This window comes from Panthera tigris, chromosome A1 (assembly GCF_018350195.1).
Source record: "Panthera tigris isolate Pti1 chromosome A1, P.tigris_Pti1_mat1.1, whole genome shotgun sequence".
NCBI classification, from domain to species: Eukaryota; Metazoa; Chordata; class Mammalia; order Carnivora; family Felidae; genus Panthera; species Panthera tigris.
The window spans coordinates 167,214,264-167,232,917 of NC_056660.1; the positions used below are offsets into that span (position 1 = coordinate 167,214,264).

At 37.8% G+C, this 18,654-nt stretch overlaps 1 protein-coding gene across 2 annotated transcripts in view; it reads right to left on the reverse strand.

Moving 5' to 3' along the window:
- The window catches only part of FBXL17 (F-box and leucine rich repeat protein 17), a 492,553-nt gene that overhangs the window by 22,665 nt on the left and 451,234 nt on the right, over positions 1–18,654 (reverse strand). The window lies entirely within an intron of this gene.

Sequence of the window (18,654 nt, forward strand, 5' to 3'; positions counted from 1 at the left end):
GGAATGCATTTGTTATGCTGAATTTCCTCACCATTATCAGAAGTCTTCCTTCTATTAACATATAAAATGAAGCCTGTCATCTGAAAACTATCAGTATCTCTAGTCTTCTTGACTGTTTAGCATTGGACCACTACTAAAGGGCAGATGCTTATCCCATAATCTACGATGTGCACCACTTATCACTGCTCCATTACCCAGCACCCTGTCAGAGCGACCAATCAGTGAAGGTGGCTCTTTGCTACGGACTTCTCACTTGATAGACACGCACACCTCTACATTTGTGGAGCAGAAAAACAGATTTCAATACCTCCAGCCAGAATAAGTTCATGGTGCATTGGTTTGTAAAAGAAAACCCTGAAAACAATGCCACACATTTTAAAAAGGACAGAGAAATTGTTTGCTAATTATTTCCTCATTCTAAGATAGGATGAGTTGATTTCTGTGACATTAAAGGCGGATGATATTTTCCAATTGACTAGATTGATAAGAGCAGAGTGAATTACTCATGTAAATAAATGTTAACTCTTACAGCTCACAGAAAAGAACTTGGCAAAATCTCTTTGCCAATTACCTCAGTAATATTTTTTTTACTAGAAAATTCATGCCTATGATTCAAGTATCAAAGCACTCCTAAGTAGCCTGATATTTAAGGTTTACAAAAACACCCATCATCTCAGTGTATTCCAGTGAAAATGCGATGAAGGACACAAATTTTTTTTTTCCTAGAAATTCCTCATGCCACGAATTTGTTCATGCTTTCACCTTTGCCCACCTACTTCGACATTTATTTGTTATTTTTTTTAAATTTACTTAGAGAGAGACAGCACAAGCAGAGGTGGAAAAGAGAGAGTGGGAGAGAGAGAATTCCACCCAGTCTCCACACTGTCAACTCAGAGCTTGACACAGGGCTTGAACTCACAAACCATGAGATCATGACTTGAGCCGAAATCAAGTCAGATGCTTAACCGACTGAGCCACCCAGGCGCCCCACTAGTTTGACATTTAGTTTTCAAGGAAGTGGAGCAGGGTAGAGGGGGTTTTGCCAAAGGTTTGCCAAGTGGTCTGAATGATATTTTGTGCGTAGAAGTAATATCCCAGGTTAATCCCATCGGTGTCCCTGCCCTAAGAAAGCCATTATCTCTGGCACGATCATAATTTCACTAGTTATGCTATCCTAAGGATCTCCTATGATGACTGAAGTAGAATATACATAAAAGAAATTTCTTTCAATCTCAAACTATAATTTCAGAAGATGACAAATCACAAGTTGCAGAAGGCCCCAGGTTGGTAGACTGTGTACTTTTATTTACGTTTGAGGCTAGAACATGAAAGCCCTGCCCCGGACAGAAAAACATAAAAATAATGATCTGAGGAGTTTTTTAGAAGCTGCTTTATAAGCAAATGAAGAGTCAATAGCTTTTGATTCTAATTGCTAAGAACACTGGTGTTTATTATTTCCCTTTTTTTCCTTTCTTGTCCAAATTAATATAAGCAGTAAACAAGACAACTGAAGATAAATCAGGGCATTCTATGTTTGTTTTGACATAGCTCTATACCGTAAAGTAAGAACTGAACTTTATTATTCCTTAACTTGTTCATTTATTCAGCAAACACCTCCTGAGTACTCACTCTAGAGCATTTTGTCTAATGTCTATTGACTATCCATGGGCTAGGCACTGGGCTAGGAATTTTAGGCATATTATTTCATTAAATCCTCTCAGAAACCCTATGAAGTTTTATTATTTTTTCCATTTTAAAGATCAGAAAACTGAGTCACAGAAAGACTGAATGGCCTTCCCTGTCACAAGACACTAAGTGAGGGATAATAGGCTGAGAATTAGGCTCTCAGTCCCGGCTGCACATGAGATCTACTAAGTCAGAACCATGGGGACAGTCACCAGGCAGTTCTAACATGCTGCACCACTGGCGTGTGGAAGTGGAACCGTGGGTGTGACATGAGGGGCCTGTGCTAGGTGCTGGGGACAGAAAGATTCAGAGCTCAGAGGCCAGCTGAGTGGGATGGAAATGAGGAACACCCAAGTAAATAGTGACAATACAATGCTCATCCCCCCTCTCTTCCCATTCCTATCTCATTCTCGCTTCTCAGATCTCAAGTCAAAGGTCAGCTTCTCAAAATGGATCACTCTATCATTTGCCACTACTGGAAACGCTATTATTAATTTGTTTGGTTATTCACTTTGTTGTAGCCCATCTCTCCCATAAGTATGACAGCTCCTATTCACTGCTGTATGCCCAGCCCCTAGCCTGTGCCTGGTGCGGAGGTAGTTCTTAAAAGTGTTAGTGGAACGCACCAATGACTGGAATATGGTTTGGGTCTACTACAGAAGCATGCCAAGGGGGCACCAGAGCCCCTCACTCTTCAAGGGAGAAGAGAAATCATAGGAGCTCTCATGGAAGTGCTGAGCTAGGTCTTGAGGGATGAGTAAGGATTCTCTAGGAGAACAAAGGAGCTTGGGCAAGTATGTTGGGCTAAGGAAACAGCATATGTAAGCATAGAGAGATGTGAAAGGGTAGGGCAGCTGTAGGCCATTCTGTGCAGCTGAAATAAAAACAAGGCCAAGAAGTGGCAGGATTTATTTCAGAAATATTTATTCAATGATTAATGACACTGGAGTAGGTATAAGAGACACAGAGTAGCAAAAACAAGCAGAGTCCTTGATGTCCTTTAACTTACATTCTAGTAGGAGAGACAGGTGTGAAGCAAATAAACACACCACCATATATAAATCTAAATTGTAACAAATGTTCTGAAGGAAACTGACTGATTACTTTAGGAATAACACTTGTGGGGGAGGGGGGGCAGGGGGTGGACACTAGGGAGAGTCTTCCTGATGAAGTTACTTTTAATCTGTCCAATAGCCCTGCAAAAACAATACTCATTTTATGGTAGAAAACTGAAGTTAAATACTTCAGCCAGGCCCCACCCCTACTAAGTGGCAAAACCAAGGTGCACACCGAGATAGTTTGGCTCCAAGGCCAGTGTTGGTTCTACCATAGCAGCACAGGGGTGGTTGAGGAGCCTGCATGTGTACAGAATGTATTTTTCCCCTTTACCACCATTCAGGACTTAACCATTACAGCTTGCAGGGAGCCAAGTAAAACACGGTGACCATAAAACACGGTCCACCAGAATCTGTAAATTCCAGAATATATAGAACAATTTACATCTTTGTGACTATATCCTACCTTTGAATATTTTTTCATTGTTCTTCACAAGCTAACCATGACACTTGTAGTGTGGTACAGTCTCAAGTTCATTTCCAGGCTCACTGCTTAGCAGATGTCTGACCTCAGGATATTTCACTTTTCTGAGTCTCAGCTTCCTCACTTGGACAATGGAGATGTTGACTATATGTCCTGCTTACTTCACAGGGTTGGTCTGAGGTTCAAATGACATAGTACATGTAAGGGGCTCGGCACTACATAAATGTCATGATTTATGTGATATTTGCCCAAAGCATTCTACAGTGGTGCAGTTGATATAAAATGAAAAGACTTTAAAGAGTTTTGAAAAATAAAATGCTCCGGGAAAATGAGAGCATTATGTAAGTATTTAGTCATTATGTCACTGCTAGAGCTCTTGAACTGCCTACTCTCTATTGGTGATCATGAACTTGTAGATTGCACCTGGGATGATAGGGCTGCAAATGTAATGTGTGATTACTACCTTCACTAGGGGCTGTTGACACATTACAATGATATTTATTGAGCCTTGAAAAGAAATAAATTATGCAAGACTAATTCCTAATCTCAATGCAGTTTGAATATACGTTTTTATGTGCTAAGTACAACTAACAAAAATAGTTACATTCTAAAAAAATTATACAAGTTAAAAGCTATAATCCAGTAACTTATATCATTATCAAGAAAATACATTAACCCCCTAAAAGGCATTTCCATAGACAGAGAAAGTGAAAACCATGAGCACATACATATTAAATTTTGACTAAGAAATTCCATTTCCAGGGGTGCCTGGGTGGCTCAGTGGGTCAAGCATCTGCCTTCGGCTCAGGTCATAATCTCGCGGTTTGTGATTTTGAGCCCTGTGTCAGGCTCTGTGCTGACAGCTCAGAGCCTGGAGCCTGCTTCAGATTCTGTGTCTCCCTCTCTCTCTGCCCTCCCTCTGGTTGTGCTCCGTCTCTCACTCTCTCAAAAATAAACATTAAAAAATTAAAAAAAAGAAATTCCATTTCCAGGAATATACCCTGGAAATACACTTTTTGAAAAAGATACTTTTAATAATACTAGGAACTTTTAAATCATTCAGTGAAAAAAGTAAAGGTGCAAGAATTTATATGGTGTGCTATCACCATATAAAAGAGAATACAATTAAAAAAAACCACTTACAAATCTGCTCCTTTGTGAAAAAGGAATATGGGAGAGAGAAACCAGGAAATACAGAGACTGTTTAAGTATACGGGGTTGGTGGGAAAGGGGAGGAAGGAAGGGGCATGGAATGTGGAGGTGGGGATGTGAGGAGGGAGGGACACTTCCTGGAGTATCTCTTTGGATATAGCTTCGACTGTGAATCATAGTAATGTTTTACATACCTCCCAAAATAAAAAAAAAAAAAATTAAAACTAACAAGGATGTAGGGGAATGGGAAGTAGAATACAAACAGTAACAAATGAAGCTAATTGTATTACAAATGAAGAGCGTGACCCAGACAAATAAAATAACCACACAGAAGAGGATGGGAATTAAGAATTCAGTCACTTTGGAAAACATTATTTTGGCAGGATATTGTAAGGTGAAATCCAAAAAGAACTGTCAGCAAACATTGTATTCCAGTTAGTAATTCTATTTCTCACAGGGCTATGAGGTAGCAATTCAGTAACTACTTTATGTGTAATCTAGGATTGTAAATGATGAGAGCCAGTCTTTTTACTGTCAGAGAAAGAAGTTATAAATAAGAAAAGGGGAGAGGCTTATAATAAACCCTGTGGTATTGATTTGGAATCAGAGGTACTAGAATGAACTGTTGGTTCATAACAGATACACAGATATAGAAATAACTAATAAATATGATGTATGTGCATGCATGGGTTAGTATACATGCATATATTCCTTATCTTTTCAGCTGAGAGAGACTAGGAGCAATGACACTCTAGTAGCAGTGATGTACAGGCACCCAGATCTTGATTTATAAATATCATTCTCTAATAAAAAGAATTAAGTCTTCTTATAGAAATGGTTGATTCCTGCACTGGGGCAGGGAAATACAAGATAAGTCTGAAACATCTTGTGATATCAGAAAAAACAGGTGCTTAAAAGAGTGAGGGCATATCAAAAGGACACATGATCCATTCAGAAGAAGCTGCCAATGGCCACAGCTGGAACAATGTGAATCTCAAAACAAACGAGTGTATTGGACTATCCTTGAGAAAACCAAATAAGCATCCACAAATCCATATTCATAGAGGTAGAAAGATAGAAGATGGATATACAGTCAAGGAAGGACAACTCTTCCTTACAGAAAACTTCCAATGAATCAATTTGGAAAGAATGGGGGAAATACAAAAACATCATCAGGCAAAGACCGCAGTAATAACTGTTGCAGGCCAAGTCCACAAAAGGATGCTAAAATCAGTGGGTGAAAGTTTTGGGAGAAACAGAATAATAGCATAGTGCCAAAGATATTTATCAACTGCAAAGGGAAGTCAGTATAATTACTAACATCACAGTGGAGACACCCAGCAGCCATCACCTTAACCAAATGACCAAGGTTAACATCACCAGTAATAACACATACAGACATCACATGTACCACCTGATCACTTCTTCAGTATTCTTGCCAAAATAATCTCAATCCAAACATCACACAAACCTAAGATGAAAAACATTCTACAGGTCTAGAGGGTAAGGGTAATGAAATATAAGAAAAGAATGAGGAAGCATCAGGATAGGAGACTAAGGAGACAGGAAAAGCAGATATACTGTGAGATCCTGGATTGGATCCTGGAATAGACAAGAAAATTAGGGGGAAAACTGGTGAAATTCAAATAAGATCTATAACTTAGTTATCTTATTGCTTCAATGTTAATTTCCTGGTTTGATAATTATACTATGGTTATAGGAGTTGATCACACTAGAGGTAGCTAGGTGAAGAATATTATGTGAACTGTTTACTGGTTTTGCAACTTATCTGAATTCTAAAAGTATTTTGGGGTGTCTGGCTGGCTCAGTCAGTAGAGCATGCAACTCTTGATCTTGGGGATGTGAGTTCGAGCCCCACACTGGGTTTAGAGACTACTCAAAAATAAAATCTTAGAAACAGTATTTGAAAATAAAGATTTTAAAAGTGTAGATAAGCTAATCAGACAACAAGTGAATGAACTAAGGAGAGAACTAAAATTTTCTAAGTGAAAGCAGGTATTACTTTCACAGTGAACAATCTGATATATAAATGTTACAACTAAAAATACATTTTTTTCTTCATAGGAGGAAGATTAGTCATACGAGTGCATTAACAAGTAACCTGCATGTGCCATTTTGTCCTTTCCAGTTCTATCTTCTGCTATGGATCTATGCACCTGCAATACAATCAGAAGAAATGCCCTGGTGCTTGAAAGAACTAGGGTTAAAATCTAACAGTGGGATTAACATCTTTCATGTAATACTTGGAAAAAAGGATTTGCAAAGAAATTTCTTGGCATGAATACAAAGAGATAAATATGAAAAGCACTCTTCTTTGTAGATGCCACAGAAGCCCCCAAAACAAAGAAATGACACTTTCAGAGACATTTGTTGTTGTGTGATGGTCTCTGGGAAGGCTCCCTCCACCCTGCAGGGACTATAGCAGTGGTTCCTACCCCTGGCAGTTCAGGAGAATCACAGGTGCCTAGAAAAAGTACAGATGCCTGAGTCCCACCCCTGGAGATTCTGACTCAGGAGAAGCCATAAAAACTCCTGTGATCCCGATGTGCAGCCAGGGCTGAGAACCACTTGAACAGAATAACCTGTAACTCGGGCAAAGTCAGTCAACTAAAAACAAAAGAACTAATTTTCAGAGATATAAGTAGCTTTGTGTTCTGATATTTTAATACAACTTTGTCTCTCAAACAGTAGTGACTTCTTGTACACAATCCAATACTTTTTAACTTCTCTATTTCTAATTTATATCCTTTCCTTCCATTTTGATATATTACTATTATATTCCTCCTATCATTTTTTTTAATGTTTATTTTTATTTTTGAGAGACAGAAAGAGCACGAGTGGGCAGGGGCAGAGAGAAGGAGACACAGAATCAGAAGCAGGCTCCAGGCTCTGTGCTGTTAGCACAGAGCTCGTTGCGGGGCTCAGACCCACAACTGCGAGATCATGATCTGAGGCGAAGTCGGAAGCTCAATCAACTGAGCCATCCAGGTGCCCCATATTCCTCCTATTATTATGTAGTAAACCTGACAGTGACCATATGCTATTTTTCCAGGTTGTCCTTTTTAGTAAATATTTTCCTTTAGTTCATTGCACTTATTTATATTTCTAATACAGCACTTATCAGAGTTTGTTTCATATTAGAATTATTTATCAAACACCTGTCTTCCTACTAGATTGTAAAGTCTTTGAAGCAGCAAATGTAGAGAATGCTTTTCTAGGACCTCTAAGTCTCTGAAAATCAAGGGTCACTCATTTTTTACAGCTTCAGTGAATTTTTTGGAAGTATAACATGCATGCAGAATATTGCACAAATCCTAAGGGTACAATTTGATGAATTTTGACAAAGTTAACCCAGCTGTGTAACACTCTCTAGATTGAGAGACAGGGCATGACCATCACCCCTGAAGCTCACTCGTCCCCAACTCCAGTCACTGTTATTCTGCCACTAAGAATAGCTACTATCCTGACTTCTAACCACACAGATTAGTATTCTTGTGTTTGAACTTCATATATATAGAGTCAAACACCCAGTACTCTTATTTCTGGTTTTTCAGCAGTCTGTTATGTTAATGAGATCCAACCACATTGTTAAGGGTATGAATAGTTTGTTCATTCTCATTTCCAAAGTGGTGATAACATTTACATTCTTACCAGTAATGTGTGAAGATTCCAGTGTCTCTACATCCTTGCCAGTACTTAGTGGTATCTGTCTTTCTGATCATAGCCATTCTGGTGGGTGTGAGGTGCTACCTTATTGTGGGTTATAATTTTCATTTCCCTAAGGACTAATGATGTTGTGCATCTTTTCATGGTGTCATACACTGCTTTAAAATCCCAGCATAATATTATGTGCCTTTATCCTTACAAGCACTAAGTATCTATTAAATTAAATTGATGAAGAAGGAGAGGCACGTAAGTTTTCTATTATTAGACTACCTAGCAAAGAATAGCAAAATATCTGTTTCTAGATGACAGATCATTTTCCACATAATTTGAGGGAATGTACCAGTAAAATAAACTAGTCTAGCCTCTGGAGACACGAAAAAATCTTCAAGTTTCTTAAAATAAGAGAGTAAATTCAAAAAATTTACAGTTATAGAAAACTTTCCAAATGCTCATTTATTTGTGGAATTTCAAAGACCGTGGAGTATGCTTTATTTAGGAACTCTAAATCTCTTACAATCAAGTGAAAAATAAATATAATACAAAAATTGTGGTGGATAACATTGGAGTGAAAATGTTGAATTATGGTAGAATTTTCAAGACACTTTATGTAAGGGCATTCATTTTACAGAACTCTTCTTACTGAGTTCAGAACAGCAACATGCAAGTCTTATCTGACAAAGGGAAGAAGCTGGCTGTGGCCCCTGACCTTTCGGGGAAAAGACTCTCCTGCCCTATACATCCTGAAATGGAAATACAACATTATTTATAGGCTGCACCTGCTTTCCTTCCTAGGAGATTAGCAAGTTGGTGGAAAGTAAGAGTTCACATGAAGAATTTTTTAAAGAATTTTTTAAGTTCATCAGAAGCAAGGATAAGTATTTTTCATTCTTTATGCTTTCCAAATTATTTTTATTTTAATAGCAGAAAGACACAAATCACATTGGGTAGGTAGAAACTATTTTTGAGTATGTGACTTCTGAAAACGTAATAAACAAAAGGCATATTTAGAACTAACCTTCATTTAACAGGAATCTGATCCACTGCTCTGGTTTTCAGTGGTGCTGTTTTTGGTGGAAACCAACCCTCTGAGAGGAATGTTAGGTTCCCTTGATAATCCCCTTATTAAATTTTGGAATCCAAGATGAGGAAGAAAAAAAAAAAGCCTACTCTTAACATTAGCTGAGAACCTTAAAGTCCCTGGTTCAATGATTCTTTTTTATTCTAGCTAGCCTGCATAAATACATATATTACTTATCAAAGAATTATGCATATTTTTAAAAATTCTGACATTATATTAGATTTCCTCACTTTATGAGAAGTGAATTCTGGGCTTCAATATGTTGGTTCATGGATATGGAAAAGTATATTAGTGTTTCTGACACAGATCTGCCTTGTCCACCTTTCTGAGCTGGAGTTTCCAGACTGCCATAAAGATGGAGCATCAGTATCAAGCAGGCATCAGATACAAATATTTATCTGACCCCACGTGGAGCAGAGCAGGATGCCACGGCAGCAACTACCGCTTGAGAGATACCAAGGTTGGTGACAACATATGTGTTACCAGACTGCCCAACAGGCATGGTAAAAATATCTTGACATTGAAGGGAAGGAAACCGAAGGAAGAGGGAAAAACACATGAGGATGTCAGCAGAGTGAATATATCATCTCTTCCTTCTTTAAACAAATACTAATCAAGTGCCTCCTAAGCACCAGGGAATGTTTCAGGAACTGAGAATAAAGAGAGCAAATCCCTGCCCTTGTGAGGCTTGTACTCTGAATACAAATAAATAATTAGAATACTTAGGTTTTCAGGTGGTGATTAGGCTTCTGAGAAAAATTCAGCAGGGCCTAGAGGTGGGAGAGCTACAATTTTAATTAGGGCAACCATGGAAGGCCTCACAGAGAAAATGACATCTGAGCAAAGATCTGAAGAGGTGAGGGAACAAGCCATACAGATATCTAAGGGAAAGGCATTATGTGCAGAGAACACCTAATGCCAAGGCCATGAGGCAGGAAGGTTGCTGGTTTGTTTTAGAGTGAGCAAAAGAGCAAGGTGGTGAGTAGTGGAGAGGAGATTGGGGAGAGTTAATGGAAAAGGGGGTGGTCAAAATCATCTCATAGATCATTTTAACGACATTGGCTTTCCCTCTAAATGAAATCAGAAACCACTGGAGAATTTGGGGCAGAGGAGTGATATGATCTAATTTAAACTTTCAAAGGACTTCTCTGGCTTCTGGGTTGAAGACAGGCTGTAAGAGGCAAGAGCAGAAGCAAGGAGACCAGTAAGGAGGCCACTGCAATGATCTAGACAAGAAGTGATAGTGGCGTGGCCAAGGGCTATGTAACAGAAATGGGGAGGAGTTGAACTAGACTACAGTAGAGAGACCCAACAGTATTTGCTGATGGACTGGCTGTGGAGTAAGAGAAGGAGAAGAGTCAGGGTGTTAAGAGAAAAGAAATCTTTTCTTTTCGGCACTTAGATTTAAAAGACATTTCCTGCATGGAATTTTACATAGCTGTTCCTTGGGTACTTTCGTGTCTAAGTGTTCTTGCACTAGTAGGAATATATCAGTTTCTTCTCTTGGATATAAACTCTGAGAGGGGCAAAGACCACCTTTATTCATCTTTATATCATTATCTAGCATAGGGCCTTTATTTGTTAGTGTTCAATATATGTTCATTTAAATATGTACATCTTAGATATCACAATTAAAAGCACTTAGGGAAAAACAACTTAGAAAGGGGTCTTGTTTGCATTCTCTAGAGTTCCTATTCATTCTTTATTCTAAAAGTATTTACTGAGTAGCTACAGTATATTAATCACTATGATGTTTGTAGGTACCTTTGAGGAGATTATAGGTAATAAACATTTCCCCCTATATGTCTCTGCATTTAAAAATTTTCTAGAGTGTGGGCTGCCTAGGTGGCTCAGTTGGTTAAGCATCTGACTCTTGGTTGCAGTTCAGGTTATGATCTCATAGTTCATGAGTTCGAGCCCCACACCGGACTCTGTGCTGACAGCACAGAGCCTGTTTGGGATTCATTCTCTCCCTCTCTCTCTCTCTCTCTCTCTCTCTCTCTCTCTCTCTCCCTCCCCTGCTCTCTCTTGGGCATGCTCTCTCTCTCTTAAACAAACAAACAAACAAACAATTTTTTTTCTAACACTAGGCATGTTTTACTTTACCAAAAAATCGGTTTTTAAAAAGAGGAACTAGATAGGTTTCTGAGTTTTACCAGAGTAAAGGGAAGAACTTAACATTTCTTTTTTTTTTTTTTTAATGTTTCATTTTACTTTTGAGACAGAGAGAGAGTGAGCAGGAGAGGTGAAGAGAGAGATGAAGACACAGAACTTGAAGCAGGCTCCAAGCTCCAAGCTGTCAGCAGGGCTCAAACCCACAAACTGTGAGATCATAACTTGAGCCAAAGTCAGATGCTTAACCAATTGAGCCACCCAGGTGCCCCAGAACTTAACATTTCTGAAAGTGGGGTTTCTCTCTAATCTTGCTCGTCAAGGCAAACAAACACATTGACTGGTACCAAAATTCAATACCTAAAAATCATGAAATCCTGTGAAAAAAGCATAAAGCTATTTGCAAACTAAAATTAAATACAAAAAGGTGAGTTCACTTACTCCTCCTTAACTATAACCAGAGCAGTTATTACTCAGGGGCCGTTGTCCAGACCATGGATTAGCTTAGATACTGGCAAAAACTTGCTTATGGATCTTTCTGCCATAAGAAGGGAAAAGGAAATAAAAACATGAAATTCAAAGCATTTCAATTTGAGTTTTTCAAGTTTATGGGGTGCCTGGGTGGTTCAGTTGGTTAAGTGCCCAACTCAGGATTTTGGCTCAGGAAATGATCTCATGATTCCGTAGATAGAGCCCCATATTGGGCTCTGTGCTGTGAGGAGCCTGCTTAGGATTCTCTCTCCCTCCCTCCCTCTCTGCCCATCCCCTGGTCATGCACACGTGAGAGGTCACTCTCTCTTTTAAAATAAATAAACAAACATCAAAAAAAAGTTTAGTGGAGAACTAGATTAAAATTCAGGGAACACTAAACTTTCTATATTCTTTTTGTCTTCCAGGGGGAAGAAGAAATCCCAGTTCTCACACTAGTGCAAATGCTCACACAGGCAGGGAGACACAGACACAGACGTATATACATATATTATTCTTAGGCCCTAATTCACAGGTAGACTTATCTTAAAGCTACTGAAGGGCCTTCTGAAGGTCTAACATTTACATGGACCTTCACAAGGGCCTGGTTCACAGAAATGTACTCATAGGGTAATGTATTTTTGTAAAATTCTGTAAAAGCAAGATGCTTTTGTATTCTTTTCTTTAAGAGAGATCTCAAATTGTTTAAACCTCAGGTCCTGAAAAATCCTGAATTTGTCCCTGATCCAACACAGAATATTCTGATTCAGTGGCTTTGGGGGTGGATATCAGGAAGCTGTATCTTTTTCTTTCCTATTTTTTAATGTCACCAAGTGATTTTGATGCATAGCCAGGTTTGGAAATCACTGACGAAGGACTTACAGACTGATCAGTTTAATGAGTCCCTGACATCTAGGTAGTATTTCTACCTGGAGCTTTGCCACCATTGATTGGGACATAAACCATATAACACTATGTAGTTTGGAAAAAGCTGGCAATTGGCAACATTCACTTCCACATTGCAGTGATGAATCACATAACCCTCTGTGCCGAGTAATTAACTATCCATTTGTATGTACTGGCTGTAGCGATATAGTTCTTTTCAAAGAGGAAGGAAGGGAATTTGGACATAACATTAACAGTTGTTAATACCAAGCAAATAGAGTAAATTGGATTTATTAAAAAGAGTATGTGTGTGGATTTTTTCCCTAGGAGTTGATATAATTTGTCTAGCTTTCTAATTATAGCTGGGACAGAAAATGGCTGAACCCCAAGACCTCTCACGGTATCTAATAAACTTTTACTTACAGGGAGAATATTTCTTGGGTTGGAGAATGACAAATAATTTACTAAGCTTTTCCTGAAAGATAGCTAAAGGTGTTTCACCTATATCTAGCTGATGAATTAGCTTTAGCTAATAATCAGTGTCATGAGACAGGGAAGAAGCAGCCTGTAATTACTTTGAAAGGAATGAAGGAACAGATCTGATAAAGAAACTAAATCAGCTAATTCCTCTAGGGGTATACCGAGTGGAGAGAAGCTCACCTCCCTGCCAGTTTAAAGTGAGGCAAAGACAGGGGGCATGGGTAGTTTTCACATGCCCGGCTTCCATTCCCACTTCCTGGTAACAAACCCTTAATTTTCCTTTCCAAAGGTGCACCATGGGGACTGTAATCAAAGGTTCCCTCCCCTTCTCCCACATGCAGGTGGGCATGTGTCCCAAATCCGACTATAAGCATACTCACTTCCTAGTATGTGATTTCTGCCCAGAATGACTTAAGAAGTAAAACAGCTGGAGACACCCATCCTGGGGGAGGTTACCGAAAGAGACTCTCATTAGTCCCAGCTACCTAGAGAGAGATCCCATGTTCTTATTTTTCCCACAGCCTGATTCTGGGAGTTACCCCATCTTCTTCCAATAATTTCTTTGCTTTTGTTCTGGGTTTTGTTTTCACTTAAAGTAGTCTCTGTTGGTTTCTATAACTTGCAACCGAAGAATCTTAACTCATACAGAAAACTATGTGCATGACAACTCAGTTTTTTTCTACAATAACAAAAACCCCATACAGATTCTCAACAATGCCCTGCTGAAAGAGTCACACCAGCAGAAAATAGAAATATGGCTCTGTAAATAAACATTGGTTTTGTTGGTAGATGTTACTAACATATCTGTACTCACTCTTGGGAGAATTAAAATAACTCTATTTAGTTCCACGATATCTTTTTAAATTTTTCAAATAATAACTCTATTGTTTGCACAAAAATGGTTCAAGTTATTGTAAAAGTTAAATCAATGAAGGAAAGTACAATAACACTCTAAAATTATCCCAAATCCCATTACCCAGAAATACCATCACTAATACTTGGTAACCATTCTTCCAGCACCTTCTTCCACATATAGACAGAGCAAAAGAAAGAGAAAAATAATTTCAGAAATCTTGGAAATAATTATGCATGCTTTAAAAAAGTATTTAATTTGTTTTTACTTGAATTTAACCAAAGTAAAGAAATTGAATTGAAAAAGAATCATAGAACTTTGGTAAAATATTTCTTTACCAAGATAATTCTTAAAAGAGTCTACATAAATTCAGAACAAAATGTATGAAAACATGAAGAATTTGGAGTCATTTAAAAGATTCTATACTTTACCTCAGACAAAAATCTATCAACTCCCTTCTAGAAAAAAAAATAAGAAAACTGGTAGGCATTTCTACCTCTTCCTTCTTCCTTTCATATTCATCACCTCTATTACTATTTTTACATTGTCAGGTTTCAGTGTTCCCACCTGCTTTAGTAACCACAGGTCTCTTTTGTTTTGCTCTGGTTCTGTATTAGGTGGATTAAATACCACGAGTTCCTTCATGATTTTTCTTTTTTCATTCCTGAGGTCTTTTTTTGATTAATCTTTTGGGTGACTAGATACTATCTATAAGTAGTTTTTTTTTGTTTTTTTTTTTTTAGAAAGATTCATCATATATTCTCTAAGTTCTGAATGCTTGAAAGACTGTTTGGCTTATGTTTAAGGAACAACATGGCTAAGCCTTAAATTTGGGGGCATACTTATTTTTTACCTTCAGAGCTTTATATACAGGTGTTTCAGTGTTGTTGTGGAGAAACTAAGTCCAATCTGATTTCTTCCCCTTTATACGTGTCTTGTTTTAATGTCTGAAAGCTATATGATTCCTCCTTTATTTCTTAGGATCAATGTATTTATCAGGGAGTGTCTTTATTATTCTGCAGTGATTTATTTTCCTAGAACATGGAGGACACTCTTGATTGTTGTAGATTTAGAACTCTTTAGATGCAGGATCCACGTGTTTCACTCTTGTTCTGTTGGCTTCACTTGTTCCTCCCCCCCTCCCTTGTAAATGATGCACTCAAATAAAATGCTAGGTACAGACGCTGTAAATGGTCTTATGTTTGTTCCTTTCAAATTCTTCTTTGATTACCTGTGGCTGGCTATCTGTGTGCAATATGGGGAGGTGAGTAATAAGTTGGAACTAACTAAGAATCTTTGGGTCCAGTATCCTCACCACATGTCTGTTATTTCCTTTATCCTGACATACCTGTTCTTCTCTCAGATTTCTATGTTTAAGATGTTACGTGTTACTAATAACAAAACCGTTTGAACCATTTTTGTGTTGAATTTTAGCACCTTCTGCTTCTCTCCCTCTTTCACCCATTTTGCTTCTGGAAGTCTCTTCTGTTCCAAAGCAAGTGGCAGAAGATGGTGATGGCTCATCAACATGGTTTCTCCTTTGGTGACCTCTTACTCAACACTTTTGGGATGTAAAATTGGGACTCTACATGGGCATAGAGATTCATGGCTTGAATCAATGAATTGTCACTATCCCTTTCTAAATGGGATATACCTATTACATGTTAATCACAGGTATCCCCCCAAATTTTTTAAAGAATTGTGAGGTTTGAATCAATAATGTTGACAAAAGAGAATTCTTAAACTGTAGACTAATTTGTCTAATATTTATTTTATGATTACTACACACAAAATAACAAGCGAGATAAAAAGATGAGTAAAACAGAGTCCTTGTCCTTGCTTTCAGTGCGATAGGGAGAATAAATTACATAGAAGGCATTTAGGTTATTATGATTCTGTACATACTGTTCACTACTGAGCCTAGTGGTATACGATGGTTAAACTTCATTTCTCAATTTTCATGTGGAGTTTATATTTGCCTCATATTTTATTTGTTCACTTTTTGTCTATTGTATTTTTTAATGTTATTTATTTATTTATTTTGAGAGAGTGAGAGAGAAAGCATGAGCAGGGGAGGGACAGAGAGAGAGAAGGAGAGAGAGAATCCCAAATAGGCTCCACACTCATCATGGAGCCCAATGCAGGGCTCTGTCTCAGGATTGTGAGATCAGGACCTGAGCCAAAATCAAGAGTCAGACACTTAACCAACAGCCATCCAGGTGCTCCTCATCTTTTGTATTTTTTAAATGTTCCTACAAATAGTTCAAATCCCCATCCATATTTTTCCAAAAGCTCAAAAAAATAAATCAACTGAATAGTTCCATTACCCAACTACACCATCCTGTCTCCATGCCCTCTCTTCTGACATCCTTCAAACTCCTGCTTGTAAGATTTCCTCTTTCAGCTCTCCTATGGGTCCAATGTCTTCTCCTTACCATGCTTATTCATTTTTGTGATGAAACACATTTTTAAAGGGTTAGTGGGAGACAAAATTTGAGTCCTTAAATGCCTAAAATCACCTTTATTTTACTCTCACAATTAATTGTTGGGCATTGTATAGAAGTCTAGATTGAAAACCATTTCTCCTTAGTTGTGAAGGCACTGCTTCATTGTTTTCTAGCTTCCCATATTGCTTTTTTCTCCAGCTTTATTGAGATATAACTGACATAGAACATTGTGTAAGCTTAATGCATACAATGTGTTGATTTGATATACTTAAAATAGTGCAAAATGGTTACCATCCATATAGCTTTTAAGAGATTTGGTGTCACTCTTACTTTTTATCGGAAACATCGATCCTACCTTCTTAGGAAACTTTTAGAATCCCCTTTTCATCCTTGGCAATCTAAATTTTCAAGATGATTTGCCTTCATGTAAATCTATTTTTATACATGGTGCTGGATATTTGGTGGGCCCATTCAATCTGGAAACTCAGGTCCTTTCTTTCATAGCAGCCTCTTCTTTGTCAAGGAAGGAAGTGCTCTTCTTATTTCTGAGAATAGTACTTACAGTTTTTGAAGTCTTCTTCTGCTATCTGCATTGCCTCTGTTTTCTCTTAGCCTAATTTCTCTGTTTGTTTTAATATCTCTCTTCTATGTCGGATGCTTTTCTCAACAGTCTGGCCATCTAAGGATCTTTGACCATATCACTTAGGGTTTCTAGAGTACCTAATGCCTCTGAAGGCTAAGCCTTGCCAGGGTTCTGCAGGCCAACAAGCTCACCTGTTATGGAGTCCCTCTCTAAAAACATTTGGGTTGTGAATTCCCCTGCTTTTGTTAAGATGGTTAGCACTCCTTCTTATTTCTGATTTCTAATAATATGTTGACATCTCTCATCCTTTCTTATCTTCTTTCCTATTTTCTTTGTCTAAAAAAATCCCTTTAACATTGTTTTAGCAAGATTTTACAACAAAGAAAAGATTAATGCACGTGGTCTGTTGGCTATTTTAATTGGTGAGAAAAATCATGGGAAAGGTATGGTCTTTCCTAATTGTTCCCCATTTTAGGCATTCATTAGAAGTTGCTTCCTCTGAGCTTGAATGAAATATATCATTAAAGGAAAGGTCAGTCTCTTTACATGTGTATGTGTTACATACCCAGTCTATTAAAGGCACAGTAAAAGCAGGACAACTCAGCATCAAGGGTGAGCAGTATATCCTGGAAAATGTAAGTAAACCTTCTAATTAAACAATAATATCTTTTTAGTTATTCCTGGCCCCTGACCTATTATTTTCTCTGTATTTAATATTACTCTGCTTTAAATTTAGATTAATCCATATGGTTAATAGATTGTTTAAAAAACATCTATTGGGATGCACTTTAACTATTTTATCAAGTGGAATACTGTATTTACCACTGAGTTAAACAACATCTGAAATTAAATCCCAGATGCTGGAAAATTCTCCATATATTCTCAAGGAATAGTTTCTGTAATTTGGCTGTTTCCTTCCTAATATATTTGAAACACTTTTTCTGGCTTCACCAACACCTTAATAGATGAAATGTTTTTATTTTAAGATATTTGAAAACAAGTAAGTAAACACCTGGTATTTTATGCAAAAGAATATTTTCAGTAAAGAAACCATTTTTGTTAACATAAGTGTATTAGCATGACTTGCTCAGTGCATCTTTTTAGAGATAGAATTCCACTTGGTTAATTGTAGCAAATCTTAATGAAATAGTATTGTGCTTCCATTCACTTCACTGCATCATCTATTCACAATATATGCCAATATATGCAATAGTCATTAAATTCAGCCAACTTTTTTTCAGGTCCAAAGAGAAAGATGTCTTCAAAAAAGTAGCCTATGAGTGACATTTCCCTCAAATCAGTAATATCATAAATATTTATATATACAGTTATAAACAAACTATTATTAGTTTAAGAAATGCAATTTATCCTCAGTGATAATAGCTTTAAAAGTTAAAAAGCAGAATTTACACATTTTAGTTCTCTGGAATTTTATGCTTTCAACAAAAATAAAATGTTCTAACTAAAGAATATCAGGTAAGGGGCGCCTGGGTGGCTCAGTCGGTTAAGCGTCTGACTTCGGCTCAGGTCATGATCTCATGGTTCATGGGTTCGAGCCCCGCGTCGGGCTCTGTGCTGACAGCTCAGAGCCTGGAGCCTGTTTCAGATTCTGTGTCTCCTTCTCTCTGTGACCCTCCCCCGTTCATGCTCTGTCTCTCTCTGTCTCAAAAATAAATAAACATTA